This window comes from Rhinolophus sinicus, chromosome 13 (assembly GCF_057876585.1).
Source record: "Rhinolophus sinicus isolate RSI-liver-muscle chromosome 13, RSI-T2T, whole genome shotgun sequence".
In the NCBI taxonomy this organism is placed as follows: Eukaryota; Metazoa; Chordata; class Mammalia; order Chiroptera; family Rhinolophidae; genus Rhinolophus; species Rhinolophus sinicus.
In genome coordinates, this window is record NC_142513.1 from 42,842,571 (window position 1) to 42,865,282 (window position 22,712).

Below are 22,712 nucleotides of genomic sequence, written 5' to 3' on the forward strand. Positions count from 1 at the left end.
CTCCCATTCAGTTGGTGGCCTCTTTATTTTGTCAATGGTTTCTTTTGCTGTGCAGAAACATTTAAATTTCATATAATCCCATTCGTTTATTTTAGCTTATACTTCCATTGCCCTTGGAGTCAAATTCATAAAATGCTCTTTGAACCCAAGGTCCATAAGTTTAGTACCTATGTTTTCTTCTATGCAGTTTATTGTGTCAGGTCTTATGCCAAGTCTTTCATCCATTTTGAATTAATTTTGGTACATGGTGACAAATAGCAGTCCAGTTTCATTCTTTTGCACGTGGTTATCCAATTCTCCCAGAACCACTTATTGAAGAGGCTGTCTTTCCTCTATTGTATGTTTTTAGCTTCTTTGTCAAAAATTATCTGTCCATATTTATGTGATTTTATTTCTGGGTTCTCAATTCTATTCCATTGGTCTAAGTGTCTGTTTTTTCTGCCAATACCATGGTGTTTTGATTATTGTAGCCCTGTAGTACAAGCTAAAGTCAGGGAGTTTGATACCTCCAGTATTGTTCTTTTTTCTTAAGAATGCTTTGGCTATTCAGGGTCTTTTGTGGTTCTAAAGAAATCTCATGATTTTTTGTTCTATTTCTTTAAAAAATGCCATTGGGATTTTGATGGGGATTGCATTAAATCTGTATATTGCTTTGGGTAATATGGCCATTTTAACTATGTTGATTCTTCCAATCCATGAGCACAGGATGTCTTTCCATTTCTTTGTGTCTTCTTCAATTTCTTTCAAAAATGTCTTATAGTTTTCGGCATATTGGTCTTTCACATCCTTGGTTAAGTTTATTCCTAAGTATTTTATTCTTTTTGCTGCAATTGCAAAAGGAATTGTTTTTCGTATTTTTTTTCTGAGATTTCAAGTTAGTATATATGAATGCAATGGACTTTTGTACGTTGATTTTGTAGCCAGCAACTTTATTCGTTGATTGATTCTAATAGCTTTTTGGTGGAGTCTTTAGGGTTTTCTATATATAGCATCATGTCATCTGCAAAGAGTGATAATTTAACTTCTTTATTCTCAATTTGGATGCCTTTTATTTCTTTCTCTTGCCTGATTGCTCTGGCAAGGACTTCCAACATTATGTTGAAAAGCAGAGGTGATAGGGGACAGCCCTGTCGTGTTCCTGAATGTAGAACAAAGGGCTTCAGTTTTTCACCATTAATTATGATATTAGCTGAGGTTTTGTTATATATCGCCTATATTGTGTTAAGGTACTTTCCTTCTGTACCTGTTTTATTAAGTGTTTTAATCATAAATAGATGTTTTATCTTGTCAAATATTTTTTCTGCAATTGATATAATATGATTTTTGTCCTTTATTTTGTTTATGTGATGTATCACATTGATGGATTTGCGGATGTTGAACCATCCTTGTGCCCAGGGATGAACCCCAGTTGGTCGTGATGATTAATCTTTTTAATGCATTGTTGTATTCAATTTGCTAGAATTTTGTTCAGGATTTTTGCATTTGTATTCATCAGAGATATTGGTCTGTAGTTTTCTTTTTGGTGTTGTCCTTACGAGGTTTTGGTATCAGGGTAACGTTGGCCTCATAAAAGGAGTTAGGGAGTACTGTCTCTTCTTCAATTTTTTGAAAGAGTTTGAGCAGGATTGATATTAGATCCACTTTGAAGGTTTGGTAGAATTCACTAGTGAAGACGTCTGGTCCAGGACTTTTGCTTTGGGGAAGGTTTTGGATGACTGATTCAATTTCGTTACTGGTGATTGGTCTGTTTAGATTATCCAGTTCTTCATGGTTCAGCCTTGGAAGGCTATACGTTTCTAGAAACTTGTCCATTTCTTCTAGGTTATTGAATTTTGTGGTATATACTCCTTCATGGTATTCTTGGGTGATCCTTTGTATTACTGTGGTGTCCGCGATAACTTCCCCTTTTTCATTTCTGATTTTGTTAATTAGTGTCTTCTCTCTTTTTATCTTAGTGAGTCTAGCCAAGGGTTTGTCAATTTTGTTAATCTTTTCAAAGAACCAGCTCTTTGTCACATTAATTTTTTCTATTGTCTTTTTGTTCTCTATTTCATTTAGTTCTGTTCTGATTTTTGTTATTTCCTTTCTTCTGCTGACCTTGGGTTTCACTTGTTCTTTTTTTCTAGTTCTTTAAGGTGTAACATGAGGTTATTTATTTGGGATTTTTCTTGTTTCTTGAGATAGGCCTGTAATGATATAAATTTCCCTCTTAAAATTGCTTTCGCTGCATCCCAAAAATGTTGGAAGGAGGTATTTTCATCGTCGTTTGTTTCTATGTATCTTTTGATCTGTCCTCTAATTTCTTCTTTGACCCAGTCGTTCTTTAAAAGAATGTTGTTGAATCTCCATGTATTTGTGTTATTTCCTGCTTTCTTTTTGCAGTTGGTATCCAATTTCAAAGCCTTGTGATCAGAGAATATGCTTGTATGATTTCAGTCTTCTTAAATTTGCTGAGGCTGATTTTATGTCCCAATATATGGTCTATACTTGAGAATGTTCCATGTACACTAGAATAGAATGCATAGTTTGATGTTTTAGGATGAAATGCTCTATATATGACAATTATGTCCATTTCATCTAATGTGTCATTTAGGGCTGCTATTTTGTTATTTATTTTCTGTTTGGATGATCTATCCATAGCTGTCAATGATGTATTTAAGTCCCCTAGTATAATTGTGTTTTGGTCAATTTCTCCCTTTAGTTCTGTTATTAGTCGCTTGGTATATTTTGGTGCTCCCTGATTGTGGGCATATATATTGATGACTGTTATGTTTGCTTGTTGTATAGTCCCCTTTACCATTATGAAATGTCCATCTTTCTCTCTTGTTATGTTTTTCACCCTGAAGTCTGTTTCATCTGATATCAGTATGGCTACACCTGTTTTCTCTGGATACCATTTGCTTGGAGTGTCAATTTCCACCCTTTCACTTGGAATCTATGCTTCTCCTTGTAGCTGAGATGTGTCTCTTGGAGACAGCTTATGGTTGGGTTTAGTTTTTTGATCCAATCTTGTACTCTGTGCCTTTTTATTGGTGAGTTCAGTCCATTTACATTTAGGGTGATTATTGATATGTGACGATTTCCTGTCATTCTATCTTTAGTTTTCTAGTAAGTCTGTGTCTTCATTGTTTCTTTGCCTTTTTGTTGTTGTGTATCATTTCTGTGTGGTGGTATTCTATGATGTTTCCCTCTGTTTCTTCTTTTATTACAGTACATGTTTCAGTTCTGGGTTTTTTTTTCTTTTGTTTTGTTTTTTCTTTTTGAGTGGTTACCCTTAAGTTTATGTAAAAGAAAGTTTGATATTTAGAGTATTCCATTTTTTCAGCACGCTTACTTTCTCCATTCCCATATTTCGGTTCAGGCCTTTACTCTACCCCTTTTTATGTTTTGGTTGCCACATATTTTCCCTGTTGATGGTGGTCGAATAGCTTCCTTTAGTATTTCTTGTAGTGCAGGTCGTGTATTAGAAAATTCCCTCAGCTTCTGTATGTCTGGAAAGGTCTTTATTCCTCCTTCGTATCTAAAGGATATCTTTGCTGGATATATTATTTTTGGCTCATAATTTCTCTCTTTCAATAGTTTGAATATTTGTTTCCACTCCCTCCTGGCTTGTAGAGGTTCTGCTGAAAAATCTGATGACAATCTAATGGGCTTTCCTTTGTAGGTTACCATCTTCTTTTCCCCAGCTGCCTTGAGGATTCTTTCTTTGTCGTTGATTTTAGATGCCTTCAATACAATGTGCCTTGGAGAAGGCCTGTTGGGATTGAGGTAATTAGGTGTTCTATTTGCTTCTTGGATTCGAGGATCCAGTTTTGTCCAAAAGTTTGGGAAGTTCTCATCAACAATTTGTTTGTATATATTCTCTGTTCCCTTCTCTGTTTCTTCTCCTTCTGGTATGCCCATGATTCTTATATTGCTCTCTCTGATGGAGTCAGAAAGTTCTTGTAGAGTTCTTTCATTTCTTTTAAGTCTCAAGTCTCTTTCTTCTTCCATCCATGTGTAATTTCCAGGTTTCTGTCTTCGATGTCACTGATTCTTTCCTCCCTCTGGTAAACTCTACAACCTAAGTTTGTTATTTTATTCTTAATTTCTTCTATTGAGTTCTTAATTTCCAGAAATTCTATTTGTGTTTTTTTTTGTTTGAAAATTTCAATCTCTATCGTGAAATGTTCATGCTGTTCTTTAAATGTTTTTCTGAGTTCATTAAACTGCCTTTCTGTGTTTTTTTGCATGTCGTTGAGTTTTTTCAGAACTGCAATCTTGAATCATCTGTCATTTAAGTCACATATTTCCATATCTTTGAGTTCCTTTTCTGGAGACTTTTCACTTTTTTTCTGAGCTGTCTTGTTGCTTCAGTTATTCATGGCAATTACTGATTTATTATTTCTCTTCCTAGATATTTATAGGAGTGGCTTCTGCAACAGGTTGATAGGAAGAGGTCTTTCTTTTGTTTTCCAGTGCTTGTTGGTAGAATTTTTTATTTTCGATCTGACTGCAGCCTTTTTTTTCTCTCTCACATGGTAGTGCTATGTTTCCTTTCACTATTCCAGTTTCTCACACAATGGGGTGATTCCCTGGGAGACGGGCTTCTCCTCTGTTAATAGTTTGCCTGGGTCACAGGGCGCAGTGTCCTGTAGGTATGTGGAGAGCTTTTGAATTTCCAAAGCTCTTCCTGCACCAGATTTAGAGCCTGTATGTTTCAGCAGTTCTATTTACTCCTGCAGGGACCCGCCCAGATAGGTGGGGCTAGAGTCGGGGTGAGTTGTGAGAGGTGGCCCAGAGCAATGGCGGCGACCACCACCATAGCCGGCCCTGCTCCCACAGCTCCCTCCTCTTTGCCAGAAGTAGTTGGGCTGCGAATCTGTGTCTGCAGTCCACTGTTCTCAGAACAGCAAATATTCTAGTTCTTTTGATCTGACACTTCTATTGTTCTGCTTCTAGTACCGGGCAGGTGGGGACGGGGCGAGCTCTGGGAGGGTAGGGAGGGGGCGGCTAGTCTCAGTGCCTAAGGCTTCGGTTCTCTGCTCGGCAGTGAGGGCTTTACCATGGCTTTCAGCCTTCTTCCCTCAGTTTTCTCTCCAAGGTCTCTGCTGCGAGCACTGGGCTCAGCTGTGCTATATGCTGCCCCCTCAGCCCTGTGGGCCACAAGCGGAGCCCCAGCAGTCTGAGTTCTTCCCTCTCCCGCAGCTGTGGTAGTTCTGGGATGCAGGGACCTCAGAGCACTGAGCTAGGTCTGCATCCTACGCCTGCGAGGCTCCGCCTCTGCACTTTCCCATCCCTCCTCCCCTCCCCTGCTCGTGCAATTGTCCCACCCCTAGGTGAATTCAGTAGTGAGCCTTCTCGTCCCGCCTGTCTGCTGTGCAGGGAGTCCTTTGTGGAGTTTTTGTTGTTCTGGATATATTTTTTGAAATTAACTTTCTTCCACCACGATCACCTTCTCCTACTTTTTTGTTTGTCTGGTTTTTGGTGCTCTGACTTTCTTATATCCTGAGTTCAACCTTAGCCTTTATCTTGCATAGTTGATCACTGTTTAAAGAGCAAAGTGGAAGTAGATGTGAAGATGACGCTTCAGGGTCTCAACTGGAGATTAAAAGTGAAAGTCATTTCCCCAGCTGGGCTGTGACATAATGCAACATGATAATGGGAGGGCTTTGCTAATCTATGCCAGGCCCCCAAGTTAACTCCTCAATTGTCATAATAGCTGCTTGTCTTTCTCTTGGGGAGCCACACCCCATGTCCCTTGATCACATTGGCCTGTAGCAAAGGCAGATGATGATATTTTTTGAGAGTTTACATGTGCCAGGCACTGCTCTAAGCATTTTGTAATTCATTTTTGTTCTTGCACAACCTGCTGAAGTCAGGACTATTATTACCTTTATTTTGCAGATGAATAAACTCAAGGACCTGCAGGTTAGATGACTTGCCCATGTAACACAAACCTAACACATACCAGAGTCTAGATCTGAACTCATGCCTCTGTCTTCAGAGACTACATTCCCAACCAGTTCACCATGATGCTGCAAGCTGCTCACAGCCATGCAGGAATGCTAGCTGATGAGGAGAGAAATTGCAAATATGACTTTATTGGCTATAAGTCACCAAGGTCTCCTGGCAACAGGGATCCATTGATGTCACTGCAATCTCCCCATTTAATGTCAGAGAGTACATCACATTTGCGGACATATCCTCAGCAGGCAATTTGCCCAGAAAATAGGGAGCAGATTTCTGAGTCTGGGAATGGGAATGAGAAAGAGCTGCTCTCATTTGGAAGGTGAGAGGCTTAGGGAATTGATTCAGAGTCGTGTGAAACAGAACACCTTTTAACGCTGTGGCTTTTGTTGGACTGGCAACTGGGTGAAAGGTCAAGAGGGGTAGGTAGGGGCCCTTATCATGATTTTTTTTTGTTTCACTTGACTAGTGGTTCAGCCGTAGGAGTCTGGGCACCTCATAGTTTGGAGGAACTTGGACAGCATTTAAGTGAAGGTATTGCATAAGTTGAGATGGGAAGGGATTCTGTAATAATGGAACAGCCTCTTTCACAACTGTGCTTTACAGTGAAGGAATATCACATCTTTGTCATCAAAATTCTAAAAATTAATTTTAGGAAAAGGAAACATGATTGATGCAGTGTTATCATATGCCCCAAATTTCCCACAGGAGATGAGAGCTTTCCCTGTCAAGCAGCAATTTCCAACCAAGGTCAGGTTTATCCACTAATTCATGAAATTTGCTCTTTACAAGCCTCCTTATCAGGCTCCTAAACTTTGGAGTTTCAACTTCTGGTTCTCTTTGTTTCCCCCACTTGTCTCGCTTCATTTTCAGCTTCATTTCCATGTGCTGTTCTGGCTGGTAAACTTGGAAGTGTCCTTTTTACTCCTTCTCCCTGAACATACCTCTGGCAAAATGTTTGTCCTGGAACACACAATACTTAAAAAAAAAAGTTGATTTAAAATTCCCTGATGTGGGGACAGAGCCAGGAGTGCAGTTTCCAGGCTCTCAGTCTCACGTGGAAAGGTGCTGGCTCAGGTAGTAAATGGCCATCAGCTGTGGCTAGTTGGCCGTCAGCTGTAACCAGTGAGCCATTGACCACTAATATAACTGCCGTGGCTACGCTAGCAGAAACTGGGGGCTGGCAAGAAAATGGTGGCTGAGCTACGCAAGAGCAGGTCGCAGAGAGGTGGATACCGCCAGTGACAATATAGTGGTATGACTCCCCTACCTATGGCTCCATGGGTGTTCCTTTTTGGCCTCGCCATATCCTGCATTCTTATGTGGGGAGCGGGACCAGAGACTCTGCATGCCGCCCTGCGTGACACATGGCACAGCGAGCAGGGTACGGTGCTGGCCAAAACTCTCCAAAGGGCGGTGGAGCAGTTTGTGTGTATGAACACTCAGTCTCAGGAAGACCAGGAGGAGCAGCTGCCGGAGAGCTGGATCCCGTGCAAGGGTGGAAAGACATGGACGGTTCCCCAACCAGCATAGGCCGGAGAAAGCGAAGGTCATTGTGGCCCTGTGGGCTGGGAAGTGCTTGCTGAGACAGCCCGGATGCAGGACTTGTAGTCCCATGAGGAAAGGCCTGCTGAGTCCTCTTTGGGAGATGAGGGTGAGGTCAAGGTCATCCCTCACCCCCAGGACAGCCCTGGAGAATAACTATGGACTGTGGAGAATTGCCTTCCATCCCTAATGTAATGGACCACTTGACTGTTTGCTTGGGAACATACCACCATGTAGTGGAACTGGTGGATGTTTGCTTCCTGTGTCTTGACCAGCCGCCATCGAGAATATGTAAGCACCTTGACTGTGAGTCGCTGTTGTTCCAGCACGGTATCCTGAGAGGCCCAGAGAGAGTGGCAATGCCCTGAGAATCCTGGCTGTGCCCAGAGAGAATGGCAGTACCCTGAGCGCCCTGGCTGTGTCCAGGAAGTCTGGCTGTGCCCAGAAGTACTGGTGGTGCCCCTCAGAAACCCTAGCTGTGTCCAGACAGCCTGGCTGTGTCCAGGATATTGCATTCACCTCCAGGCTCCTCACACAGGGCCCCTTGCAGAAGACGCTTGTTGCATAGATTGTGAGGTGACACCCTGTAGGGGTGGAATGGGGGACAGAGCCAGGAGTGCAGTTTCCAGGCTCTCAGCCTCACATGGAATGGTACTGTCTCGGGTAGTAAATGGCATCAACTGTGATTGGATGGCCATCAACTCTGGCTAGTTGGCCATCAGCTGTAACCAGTGAGCCATTGGCCACTAATATAACTGCTGTGGCTACGCTAGCAGAAAAGAATGGGAGGCTAGCAAGAAGATGGTGGCTGAGCTAGCAAGAGCGGATCACAGAGAGGCGGATGCCGCCAGTGAGAATATAGTGGTATGACTCCCCTATCCATGGCTCTATGGGTGTTCCTGTTTGGCCTCACCATGTCCTGTGTTCTTATGTGGGGAGCGGGAGCTGAGACCCCGCAAGCTGCCCTGCATGACACCTGAAAATGAGTTTCTCTCAGGTTTTGTGTGAGGAAAGAACTTCCATGTGGATTGGTGACCTTTTCAAAGCTAACCTCAGCCTCACAATTAGTGGGCCCAAAGAATGGCAATGTCTACTGTCATGCAGGGTGTCATGCAGGGTCTCTGGTCCCACTCCCCACATAAGAATGCAGGACATGGTGAGGCCAAAAAGGAACACCCATGGAACCATAGGTAGGGGAGTCATACCACTATACTCTGCGCCTTTCTGCAATCCACTAGCTAGCTGAGCCATCATCTTCTTGATAGCCACGGCAGTTATATTAGTGGCCAATGGCTCACTGGTTACAGCTGACGGCCAACTAGCCACAGCTGATGACCATCTAGTACCTGAGCCAGCACCATTCCAAGTGAGGCCGAAAGCCTGGAAACTGCATTCCTGGCTCTGTCCCCACACCTTCTGAATACTGAAATACAAATGCTCACAACCACCCTAAGAGTACAAGATTTTGACGGAATTCCTTTTTACTGAACAACATAGCACTCACTAAAAATAGTTGCTTCCATATGCTGAGTCACAACCTGAGTAAGTGGAAATGCAGCCCAACACCATGCTCCACAGTCTTAAGCTCCATATCTCCTGGGACCCACACTTACCAGTTTGTATGGATGCTCAAACAAGATGCTGTTTCTTTGGATAGGAGCATTTTCAGACTCGGATAATTTACCAACTCAAGTCAACACTATACAGAGATTACATTAGAGCAATTTGTTCTAAATTTATTATGATTAACATGCAAAACAGCTGCAGGAAATTATACAACCACAAAGCATTTAAAAAAAAAATATTCTGCTGCTGATATCCCATTGTTTGATTCGAAAACAAAGGAAAATTATGATCTTGTTGGCTACAGCCTTACTAACATTGAATTTTTAACTTTTCCTAATAATCATTTTTAGTCCAAGTTATTTTTATTCCAGTGACACTGGTATTCGCCAATGATTTGGCTTTGATATTAAAAATCATGTTCCTGGGTTGGAGTACACAACCAGGATTAGTGAGGATTGCATAACTGTGTCCTTTCATGTGTGGAACGATCTCTGAGAATAATTGTGCCAAAAGCCAGGATGGAATAATAAAGAAGAAAGTATTCTCACCTACAGAATGGGGTGAATAAGTAGTAAAATATGAATATGTGAAACAAATTGGGACTACATGATTCCAGAAACAAAAGTTACATGATCTTTGATGTAAAACAATTACCAGAAACTCTGTGGTACATTTCAGTGTATTTGGCAATTAAGTCGAATGACCTTACTGAAGGAATGTGAGTTTTGTGGGGTTCAGAACTCAGTCCAACTTTATGGGTTTTGAAGTTTTGAAAAAACTTTAAGCCTTACACAGTGCCAGTTTTGGATCTATGTGTTTCAACAATTCTTGATGAAAGGACTGTGGGTTTCTAGGATAAGGAGCAGCAGCAGATCAGATAAGCATAGCCAGACCACCAGGACGTTCCACTTCTGGAGGGCCCGTCTCGCTCTCATTCGTCTTCTCTATTTTTCTCTCCACGCTCGCAAATGTGCATCAGATGTACAATTTCAGTGTGCAAAGGTTGTTCTTATGTGGGTCTTTTGCTCATTTGAGCTCTACTTTATGATTGTACAGTTCCCAGTGTCATGGGTGGGGGTGAGGGTCAGGTTAACTGCCCAATCTTAGAGTGATGCTTGTACGAGATTTAGAAGCTTTGAAAACCCACTCCTCAGAACTACTGATATTCCCTTCATAATTACTTGTCTGAATTAAAGACTCTGAAAAAATAAAATATCCCAATTAGACATGGTGGGGGAAGATTATCTGGGCAGATAAATGCATAGAGCAAACCTTTCTCATCATTGAAGGACAAATATGGCATCTGGAAACTCTGAAGGGCTGGAGATCTGGGGGTCTGAGGAACTGAACAAAGTTGAACTTGTTTTGGCAGCAGAGGGAGGAGGGAAGGACATGTAGCATGGAAGAGCCTGGAAAGGCTGTGGTGGGAGGGACACCACCAATAGGAAATCCGGCATTGGGGACAGTGCAAAGAGAGTAAAAATCTGGAATTCAGACTAGTTGGAAGCCAGACAGGATATTTCTAAGAGTAATGTGGCTTAACTCAAGACTTTTCTTATACCATCTCTCATAATATTTTAAAAAGGGTTTACTAGTTGGTCTTTCATATAGTTGCCTGTGTGTTTGTGGGTCCCTCTAGGTATTTGCTCTGCCAGTTCTTACATTTCTAATGTGAAGAGTTAAAGTGCATGATCATAAGAACTGTATTTCACTTACCTGGATGTCCACTAGACCCACCCTAACACATGTGGGGTTGGGGGGTGGGAACAAATTGGGGCCCACAGCCACAGGTGCAGTACTTAAAAATTGTAAATCAAACTGGCAAGGTATTAAATTAAACAGTTTCTGTTCTTCCACATTGCCAAATATATCTTCATAATGATAAGACAGAAAAATATGTGTAAATTATGGTTTTTATGCAAAATATCCAAGATGATTGAATTTAATGATTGTACATATGCCAATGATATTTAGATGTGTAATAAAACAAAGACATGTACAATTTATAAATTATGAGATATTCTTTCTTAAATTTTCTTGCCTTTATTTCAGCAAAATCACTATTTCTATTTTTTAAAATAAAAATTTTCATAGAAGTTGTGTCTTAGAAAACATGATGCTAAATTGGCAAACTTTCTACAGTCATCATGATTTTTCAATAAGTTGGTTCCTAAAAATTTTAATTTTGAGAGACTTCTCTGCTAAAGCCAAGCAAATAAATTTTCAGTACAACTTTTCAAGTAATATTTAGATGGAAATCAAGAGTGAAGTTGCCATGTCATGTTTAGATATTATAATTCTGTCACCTATGATATCCTATTATCATATTAAAATATTTTAGTGTCATACAGATTATCACTTACATAGAAATTTTCACTTCTTTTAGAAAAATATCTAGATCCATGCAGCAAAGATACATGAGTCTCAGGTTCTTCTTTCAAATTTTTCAGTGTAAAAATATTATAAAGAAAAGCAAAAAGTTATCTATTCAATTTATTTAAATCTTTCTTCAGTCAACACTATAGTGTTCATAAAATACTTTTTGTAGAAATTTCTTTTGGAATTATTTGTACTTAAATCTCCCCTTTCATAATTGCAAATATTTTTGCTTCCTTATTCTAATTTCTCTATTTGTTTCTGAAAGGTCACTTTGTTATGTAGTTCACAAGCACTTTTATTTAATCTAAAATTAAAAGAAAATAATCTTTTATAAAGTACATAGCCAAACTTGGATCTGTTTTTGTAAGGTATTATTAACATTAATAGTAACCACAATTCATACCAATTAACTATGGATATGAAAAAGAAAATTAATGTCATTTTTTTCCAAAGACCATGAGTCACTCTTTATTTAAGCATCTTCTACTTTTCACTTTACTTTTCTGATATATTTTGTATCTTGTCTCAGTTAAATCTTATTTCTCTATCAGCATTCAGCATATTCCTTGCATGACTAAGAGAAGTCATAAAGTCAAAACTGATCGTTTTTCATCAAGATGTTCCATTTTAGGGCCAGTCCAGAAAACGTCACATACAATTTCGAATTGTTCCAAAGAATGTAATGTCATTGCCATTGGCCCAACTGACACTATGTCTTACAGTAACAAATTCAAAACATGTGCCATGCATGGCACAAGGAATGCTTCTGGTTTGTCAGCACCATTACCATAGAATTGCCCTGTACAATCTTATAAATTGTTTGAATAAAGCTGAAACAAAATTTAATTTGATAAAAATTTAGCTAAATCCTTTGAAATATTTTTATAAAATATAACTAGTCACAATTTTAGCACTGAATATCATACTCACCTAATATTATTTTTTCTATGTACAACTTTAAGTGTTAGATTTTTTTTATATTGCAAAATGTTCCTGCCACAGGCAACTATTGTAATGACTACTTAATTCACATGCACCTCTGAAAGAGCAGTTGGAATGCAAAAATAAGCAAGGAAACATATGCCTGTACTGTAGCATTCATTCTGAAGAAGGATTCTACAGATCAATTAATGATTTTTTTTCTTCCAGCCAGTTGCTTCTGCTACTCAAACTTTCTTCACTTCTAACCAAGTGTGTGTTTATGATTTTGGCAGCCAAGCAATCCAAAAATCTCCATGGTATTTGAGTGCAGCCACATTTTGTTTCAAGTACTTTGGGCGAAAAATGCGAAGTCATCTGATTGTACAATATGACTACAATCTGATTGCCAGAATTGTTTTGCCTGGGCCAACTGGCTACACTGATGATCTATGAGTTTCCCTGATGATTTGCAATTTGAGTTCAAGATGGTGACTCTTTCAGAGAGAAGGCCTCATGTTCTTCTAGGCCATGTGTTGGAACCAGGTGATAATGGTTTTTCTTCCCTTTTTTCTTGTGTGTATAGGGAACAGTGCCTGATACATAGTAGGCACCAATACATATTTGTTAAATAGATGATAATAATAATAATATGAATTCCACTTCTAGGTTTTTTTGGTAGGAATATTCTGCAACTGATGTTAGAATGTATTAAGCATCTGCCAATGTAGAAAAATGTCTTCAGAAAACTAGTAATAATAGAAGACAAATATACTTCATTTATAGGGTGATGATGTATTGGTAAATTCTGGATCTGTAGGCCCAAATCTGTCTTCTATTGGATTATAAATAACATAGGGGGGAATGCTTACTGTGGTCAATGGCTATTGATCATTATGTGCCCACACATGTATTCAGATTTAAATTCTCTCAACTTTCTTTCCTATAGCCACATCTAATGATCTCCATGGATTTTAGCTGCCATTCATGGGTACAATGACAAAGGCCAGCAAGAGACTCTTATAAAACTAAGGGAAATGAAACATCTGACAAAGAGAAAACAAAACAAAACAGAAAGACAAGAAACCCACGACAGATGCTGGAGCAAGACTTTGTTGACTCAGCCAAGGTAAAAATATCCCATAAACTCTCAATATGATGCTACAGAACATTCAGGAACAAAATGACAGGGGCCTTCATTGCTGCTTATGAGAGCTGTGCATGTCAGACAATCTTGCTTAAGATCTTGCTAAAAGATGAACAAAAATTGGTGTTTCTGTTTCAAAAGGTGTTTGAGCAATAGCAGCAATAGCAAAACAGCAGCAGCAACAACAACAATTAGACAAGCATGTATAATATATAGAGCTTGCAAAGGGTATTGCTTTTTCCCACTCATGATTTGCCAACTAGCATTTGACTGACAGCTGCAAAAATTTCATGCTGTCTCTCCAAGATACTAATAGGAAAAGAGCAGACAAGAAATAATTATTTATTGCAAAGGCATTAAGTCATATATGAAGCTTGCAAAAATTTTGCTCCTCTAGATTTTTCTAATAGAAAGAGATTGTATGACTGTCTGTTGCTGAAGTCATTGTTTTGATGCTTCTGATGGCTGGTTATGCTGTAATGGAAATTCATCAAAAGTCAAGGTCACAGTGTTGATCCATGTGAAGACTGGTGAGCAATACTACATGGCTGGGTCGGTTGAATAGTGTAGCCAACAAAGAAAATCTGATCAACCCTGAGGCCACAACATCATTGGTGAAACTTTCAAATGGATTTTTTAAGAAAAGTGTACAAATCATGAGTGCACAGCTCAATGGATCGTTATGAATTAAATAATATTGTGTAATTAGTACCCAAAGTAAGAAACAAAACATTATCAGCCCCCAGAAGCACCCCTGTCCCTGCCACCTTCCAGCAGAGCCCTCCCAGTGGTAACTAATATCCTGACTTCTAACACTATGGATTCATTTTGCTATTTATATAATACATACTCCGTGCTTATGGCTTTTTGTTGTTGTTGTTATTGTGTGGGTTTTATCCACTTTGTTGTATGTAGTTGGAGTTCATTCTTGCTCATGTTCATATAATATTAATTCTCTACGACAGTACATTTATTCATTTGCAATTGATGAATTTTGGGTGTTTTCTAGTTTGGGTCTATCTCAAATAATGCTAAAAAGAATTCTGTTATACATGTCTTTGTTGAAGTATGGGCACATTTTGCAGGATAAATACCTAGGAATGGAATACTGGCAAACTGATTTTCAAAATGTTTTGGATCAATTTTTACTCCTATAGTTTGGCAAGCTGATAACTCATGAACAGTACAAAGAAAACTTTATCTCCATTGAACTCTGGTGAAATAATCAGATTTTACAAGACATTGAAAGTCAATGGAGATAATTATTTCAAAGAAGCAGGTAAAGTGCTATGTTGGCTTCAGTATTGCTAATCCTGAGTCATGAAGCTGATCTTATGTTTTAAGATGCAGTCAATTGATTTTATATTCTATTTCAGCTCCAACATACGATATACGAGTATGGTGGGTAAAAATACTAGTGTGTTTAGTTAGAAATAATAGAGCTATTTATTACGTCCCTGTTTATTTTCAACTAAACTATCAAATACATAAGAAGATAAGGACCAATTATATATATTCTAAAAGTTATCAGTCATAATCTGAATGTCAAAACTGAGTGTGTACAGTATATAGGCTCATCTTTCTGGATAGGAATCACACCATTTGATATAAATAACCTTGAGACATAGCTGAAGATAAGAAAAATAAACATTTTAACTGTTCTTGTAATCAAGCATGAGTGAAGGACACTATAACCTTGGCTGGAAATGTTAACATTTACAATATGACCTGTTTTATAAACTTAACCCTGCCTTACATGTGATCTCACATCTATTTCTAAGCATCCAACCAGAGCACCAATAGGCTAGTAGTTAAGTGAGCTGTAGCGGCCTGACCCCTGAGCTAATCTGGTGAGTTAGCAGCCTTAGAAGGATAAAAAGAAGGAAGAAGGATGAACAGTTATATTGAGTAGGCATCTTTGTCATCAGTCACCACATCCACTCTCCTAAACCAGTTTGTACTTGTGATAAATGTCTATTGCCTGGCTAAAGTCGTAAACTATCTCCTCCATGACAAAGAATAGCTGTCATTTGTCTTGTGCATAGAGGAATAGTTGAGGTAATGATGATAACAATAATATTGAATTTTATTGAATGTTTATCAGGCACCCCACTTGTGTTAGTGCTTTACATGTGTGTGTTGGTGCCAAGGAAAAGTACTTTGTGGTATGTACTATCATTATGCCCATCTCAAGTAGAGAGTCAGTAAAGTTCAACAAATTTGCCCTAGATCCTTCAGCCAGTAAAAATAAAAATGAGATCAGAATTGAGGCCATTGTAATTCTAGAGTCCAAGTTCTGAAGACCAGATTCTGTGGGGAAGCAGGATGGAGACAGACTGAGTGGTGGGCAAAAAGAGTTTAGCTGGGGAATTATTTAGGAAAGCAGAGAACATGGGAAAGGTTAAAAAGAAACTTGTGATTGATTATATTATGAAAACGTAAACATTAAACTTTTGAGATTCTTAAAGACTGCAAAGTTTCATATAGTTCATATAAATAAATAAAGAACTTTGGCACAAGAATTTGAGAAAAGTACATTTTTAGGACTTTTCTTGAGATTGTCTTGTCATAAATAACCCTAAGGTAGGCAGCAAATGGTATTGCAGACTCTAGGTAGGCCTCTTGCTTTCAACCCTCAGTTACACCAATCACCTATTCACTTTGCACCATTAGATGAGTGAAGGACTGCTTTTTTCCCCTCCTAATCTCCCTCAATAAATTTAAATTTTTCCAGTTTTTCTTAGACAATCCCACATACCTGCATATATTTTTCACATTTTCACTTCCAAGCTGCCAAAAGTCACAACACCATACTTTATTCAAGGATGAGGAGTAAAGGTGTTTGTGCCTGCACCATCTAGATGGTTCCATTTGATCCAAAGTACTCACAGTAGTATGGTCTGTGGACTAGCTCCTTGGGAGCAGGTTAAAAATGCAGAACTTTAGGACACACCCAGGCCTACTGAATCAGAATCTGCATTTTAGCAAGATGTCCAGTGGATTTATGTGCACATTGCATTTTGATTAGCTAAATAATCCCATTGGTGGGGACTTACTATTTTTTGTAGTTTTCCACACAAGTCGATTAACCTGCAACAAGATGAGGAAGCAATCTTTAAGAAACAGATTCTACCTAGTTTTCAGAAGTTATCATTGAAATAGACATTGACCATCAATGTGTTTTACTTATTTAGGCTAATTATTGGCTTGTCAGAGTTGATTCCCGTTTAGTTACTGGGGAAAGATCTCCTTCGGGCTGTTCCATAAACAGGCACTGATTCCCCATTTGAAAGTGCAGGAAAGTAGTCTGTATTAATCCTGAGATGGGGAACGTTGTTCCCCATTCAGGCCCCAGTGGTGTGATAATGGGTAACTGGTGCCTGGGGGGACTCTTTCAGGATAACCCCTGTGCAAGCTTCCAAGTGATTGATGGGGTCCATCTGGGTTGGGCCACATCTGGCTTGGATTACCTGAATATAACTCAGATCTCTGGAAACAAAGGAATTAATTTAGAAGAAACATTGTGATACTGTAGATGAACTTTATGTACTTGTTAATTTAAGTACTTAAATCACTAAATGCAACATATAACTGATTTTATTTTATCACTTATCTTTTCTGCTTTAACTAGTGATTCCCAAGCCTGAGCAAGCATCAGAATGCCCTGGGAAGGACTGTTAACACATAGATTCCCAGCCCATGTCCCCAGAGTTTCTGATCTATAGGTTTGGGATGGAGCTCAAGAATGTGCATTTTGAACAAACTCCCAGATGCTGTTGACTCAGGCACACCCTTTGAGGCCCAGTGTCCTAAAGAATTAGCAAACTAGTAGCCACTTATGGTAGTGGCCAAATTCTCTCTCTCTCTCTCTCTCTCTCTCTCTCTCTCTCTCTCTCTCTCTCTCTCTCTCTCTCTCTTTTTAAAAAATTGCCATAGATGTTTCTCCTGTACTTGTCTGTACCTGACTTGTAGGTTGTCTTCTCCAGTTGTAAAGCTGCTGGAAGCCCAAAGATGGGGCAGAGGCCTAGGGAATGCAGCTCCCCTTGGTCTCTCTTTGCAGTTATTTTGCTTCTATTTCTAATTTACAAGACTTTCTTCCCATATGTGATTCTGCACAGCCAAACTGAGGTGTGGTCCAGGGGAAGCCATGGACCTGCATCAGCCATGAGCCACATCCATCTTAGGGGATACATAGACAAGAGAGTGACCTGAGATTCAGAGATGGGAGGAGAGTAAAGAGGCCTTGCTTCCCTCTTGGTTCACCCAAAATAAAATACTCAGCTCCTAAAGCTTGGTCTCATAAGTATTTATTTTGTTTGCTCTGAAGCTCCTGGGAGAAGTGAGTTGGGGAGACAAACAAGCTGTTTCTACCCCTGAAAGAGTGGGGGTTTCCAAGGAGCCTGACACCTGGTCCAAAACTCTACACTGCACCATTACACACTGGGAAATAACGTGTCACACTCTCCAAACGTCATCCCCAAACTATGACTATTCTGTACCCCTGCCACTCTGGAACATCGATACTAATGCAAATTGAGGTGAAGGATGGGCTTGATATAACTTATGAGATAATTTAGGAATTAGCCTAAGATGGGGTCTTAAAATTGCTGTCAAAGTCAGAGCCACTATCTTTGAATGATCAATTCAAAATGGATCCAGGGGAAAATAAGCCTATTAATTCAGAAAAATTTGAAAGGACGAGTGATGCCTCTTGAGTAACACAAAAGAGCTGAGGTTAGTAGGAAGGAAGAGTCACATGGTTTCTTTTGACTACTTTCTACAGATTCAGAGTGGCCGGAGGACTATGTTAGGAAAAGCTTGAACATGAGTGGTGAATTCGTAAAAGCCTTCCATAGCAAACAGTGTCAGGGTCCTACACATAACATTCTTAAAAATGATTAAAGAAGACAACTTAGGTGAGATCAACAAACTCTATTTAACACTTCACAGAGTGGGCAGTCTCCAGTCCCAAGAGTCCAGAGAACTACAAAATGGTGGGGAAGGCAGGAAGTTTTTGTGGGATAAAGAATAAGGAACAGGGAGAGAAAAACAGAAAATGAATAAGGAACAAGGAAGTAAGAATAGAGCTCAGAGTTGGCTTGGTGTTTGGGAATTGGCTGACTGGATAGATTGTATTCTAGCAGAACATTTCCAGACAACTAAAAGTTATCTAAGTTTTGGTTTGCAGATGTGACACTCCAGGCAGGAGTGACCCCACCTTGGGCCTAGAAATTTATTTCAACCGCTGTGATCAATTTGGTGCACTCAGTCACAACCTCATGCTCAGCCAGCATCCCCTTGTCTTGGCTTCAGCACTTTCTGTCACTGCCAAAGCCAGGTGTGGTGAGTCAGAAGAACTGGGAAATAAAACCTCTAGCCTCTATCCTTCTCTCCCAGAGCAGCCTTAGGCAATGACTGACAGGAGCTGGTGTATCCTACCTCAGCTCCCTCATCTTGGGGAGAGGATCAATCTAAAACACTGCCCAGAGTTTCCCCATGGGATTAAGTTCTAGTTGCCCATTGGCTGTGTTACCATCCCTGTTTCACCGCCTTACTTTGTCATCAGTGTCCTATTTCCCTTTTTTCCTGATTTCCGTTCCTAGCCAGGCTGAGCGTAGAATCAGAAAAGAGAAGTCCCAAACAACTCTTTTGTTGTGTTGTTGGTGATATAATTATTGTATTTTCTGTCTTGAGAGCAGAGTCAATAGTGTAGGAAAGGCCAGGACCTCAGATCAGATTACTTTTCTGGAACCCAGACTTGTTCCAACAGTGAGCTGTTCTCTGAAGCCAATGCTTAAGGAACTCATTTGGCTCAAGATTGTCTGCTGTTGATGTTTTATACCACAATGGCCTGCACAAGAAGACAAAGGAAGGTGGTCATTATGATGCTTCATGCTAATGACCTTTAGGGTATATTACCTACACTTGAAGTTTCCTGTTAGGTAGAAAAAAAAATCAGCTAACATCTGCCTAATAAGCATGATACAAGACTTTTAATGTTGTTGAGTGAAAACTGATTCAAAATTTTCAGATTTTTCAAAATTCCCAACTGCTTTGTCAGTAAAGACCTTCTTAAATTTTTAGCATTTCTAACATCCTCCGCATAAGAATGTGAATCACTTGTTATCAAAGACCAAAACTCTCCAAACAATTTTAGAGGTTTCAATAAAGTCATTGATTGGTTGTCTTGGAATTCTGTACCACCCAATGCTGAATGAAATCAGAGGGTGACTGGCTAACCTTGGAGATGATTTCAAAACTGCAATTTTTCACCATAATAATATTTATCACAATGGGCTAGCTTCTACAGATATAATTAGTAATACTATTAACCATCAGAACATGGGAGCCAGAAAAAAAATGTTTTCTTGGGTAAAATCTATGGTAAGGATAGGCAAAACTGTCATTAGGCCAACTGTGTCAAACCATGCATCACACTTTTGAGGTCAGGAAAAATTGAAAACACATTTGAAGAAGTTAATTCCCCTTAATTTTGAAACCCATGTGTATTTCAAGGGAAATTTAATCTGTGTGTTTCTAATTCATTTACACTCAACTCATCAAAATATTATTTTGAAATAATTATTTCATTTTCCTGTCCAGGAAATATTATGAATTCCCTTAACAAGATGCTTGAAGGCTTGAAAAAATGTCTTTAAAGAAATTGTGTTTGGCCATCCCTAAAAAGGACTTATAAACAGAGGTGGGGAAAGCAGTGCAGTTCTAAAACTAGGTTTCCCATGTTTCAGTGCATTTTGCTTTATTAAAGGACTATTGATCACCATGTAACTTGTTATTTCATGCCCTACGCCACCATTTTAATAATAGTTCCTTCAGTGACCTGTTACACTCAATACTGAATGAGTCTACTCTTAGCTTTAGTTCTCTTTAGGGGATATGTATCCAAGGTGTGATAAAAAAAGAAAAGAAAAGGTGAATGCTGCTGCCGAGTGCCATACAAGGAAAAGGCGGGGAAACAGCGCACTGAACCTTATAACAGTGTGTGACAAGTTTCAACTTGTTTAGTGCAGTCAGTCAGGTCTGAGGTATGGTTGAGAGGTGTGTTTTAAAATGTTCTGTAAATCATCCTCCATCATAACAGTGCTCTGTGTCACCCATTGCTTCTGGTATATGGCAATTTCTTTCAAATGAAAACATTACAGTGTGTCCTTATCCACCTTATTCATCATATCTGGCACCAAACAACTTCTGGCTCTACCCCAAAGTCAAAATTATTTGGGACATTGAGGCAGCCATGACAGCACAACTAAAGACACTCACAAAAGAGGACTTCCTTAACTGCTTCAGAAAGTGGCAAGAACGATGGGTAAGTGTGTTCAAAGCAAAGGGAAGTATTTTGAGGGGGATTAATGGCAATGTGTCATTTACTGTGATACATTTTATTTATTTAAATATTCATCCTATTGTTAGATCACATGATATAGATATAGATATAGATAAAAAGTGTTTAAATGATGATATTAATATGGGTTGAAATTAACAGGAGAGCGGATAGAGGCTATGATTTGCATTGTTCTGTAAGGAGAGCGGGGAGATGCTAAATCTTGCTAAGCAAGGGAAACCTTGGGAAAGAAAGCACAAAGGAAGTGGGCAATTTTACATAATTAATTTAATTTATAAAGAAACAGTGGATGGGAGTAGTTATAATTTTTACATACAATTTCTGGGATGAGAAACAAAAGTATTTATATTAGACCAAAGCCTGGAAATGCAGCACATAAAGTGTCTAAAACATGGAAGAAAAGGAGATTACTTTTCAATATTTGTGTTTCTAAAATATGACCATTATAAGGCTGTAAGTCAAAATGTGTTTACAGCTCCTGATGAGGTCAGTACGTGGTGAAAGAAGATCCTTCAGTTTTTGAAAGTAAAGGAAGAAAGCCTTGCCTTAGTTGTGTTTTTGATTTATAATCAGCAGGGAAAACTGAATTTTCTGAGCTTCTCTTTTTGGACAGCTTCCACAGGAGGGTGGGGGCTGCCAAACAAAAGCAGTCAACCTAATTACCAGGAGCAATTACAGATTGCAGAGCCACCCACTAGGCCAGCCACCTTTTGGCTAGTGATGAATTCTAAATGGTGTTGGGACAATTCCTTTGAGGGGGTTACCAGGATTAATTAGCAGGAAAGAGACTAGCAGTCATTCTTTATTTGCACTTCATTCACAACAAGACAGGGTATTACTGCACTTTACAGGGTTTCTCTCTCTCTCTCTCTCTCTCTCTCTCTCTCTCTCTTTCTTTCTTCCTTTCTTTTATTGGTTTCAGGTATACAAAAACAATGTAATAGTTAGATATTTACACCCCTCACTAAGAGATAACTACCCTCTCCTAATCTACTACCCCTCTCATAAATATAGAGCTGTTACAATTCCACTGATTCTATTCCCTATGCTGTACTCCACATCCCATGACTATATATATATATATAGTCAATATAGTTATATATGTAATTATTGGCATTCAATGTTATTCAGCTTCATAAGATCTCACTTATATGTGGAATCTAAAGAACAGAATAAACGAACAAACAAAACAGAAATAAACTCAGAAATAATAGGGAAAAAACAATAACTGAAGGTTCCTAAATGGGAGGGGGTGAGCATGGGGGAGAAGGTAAAGGGATTAGAAAGTACAAATTAGTGGTCAAAATATAGCCATGGGGATATGAAATACAGTTTGGGGAACATAATCAATAATGTTGTAAAGATTTTGTAAGGGGTCAGATGGGCACTTGTCTTATTAGGGAGACCACTTCACGGACTGTGTAGATGTCTGACCACTGAGGTTTACAGCATTCTTTAATAAGAAAAGATGGCACGTAGATTGCCATAGTTGACAGCCAGGATCCTGTCATGGGCCACAAGATGACAGTTAAGATTTCTAAATGGCCACCTTCCATAAACTCTTTCTCAGTCCTCATAGTAAATGCTAACTTAATTTCATTAATTTTTTTTTTTTTTTTCTGATGGTGGTGTGAGCTCTGAGGGCAGCTTTTCGTTGAAGAGGTCAGTGAAACACATTTTGATATTATTGGCTCCCTATGCTAAACACTAGAGAAAATTGCCAAGACATGTGGAAGGTCATATCAACTCTGAAGATCTAATACAAATCCAGGTTGAGGGAAGCATGTGTGGGACAGTAGACCTGGAAGAACCCACACCGACATGTCCATTTGCCTCAAGTCTGTT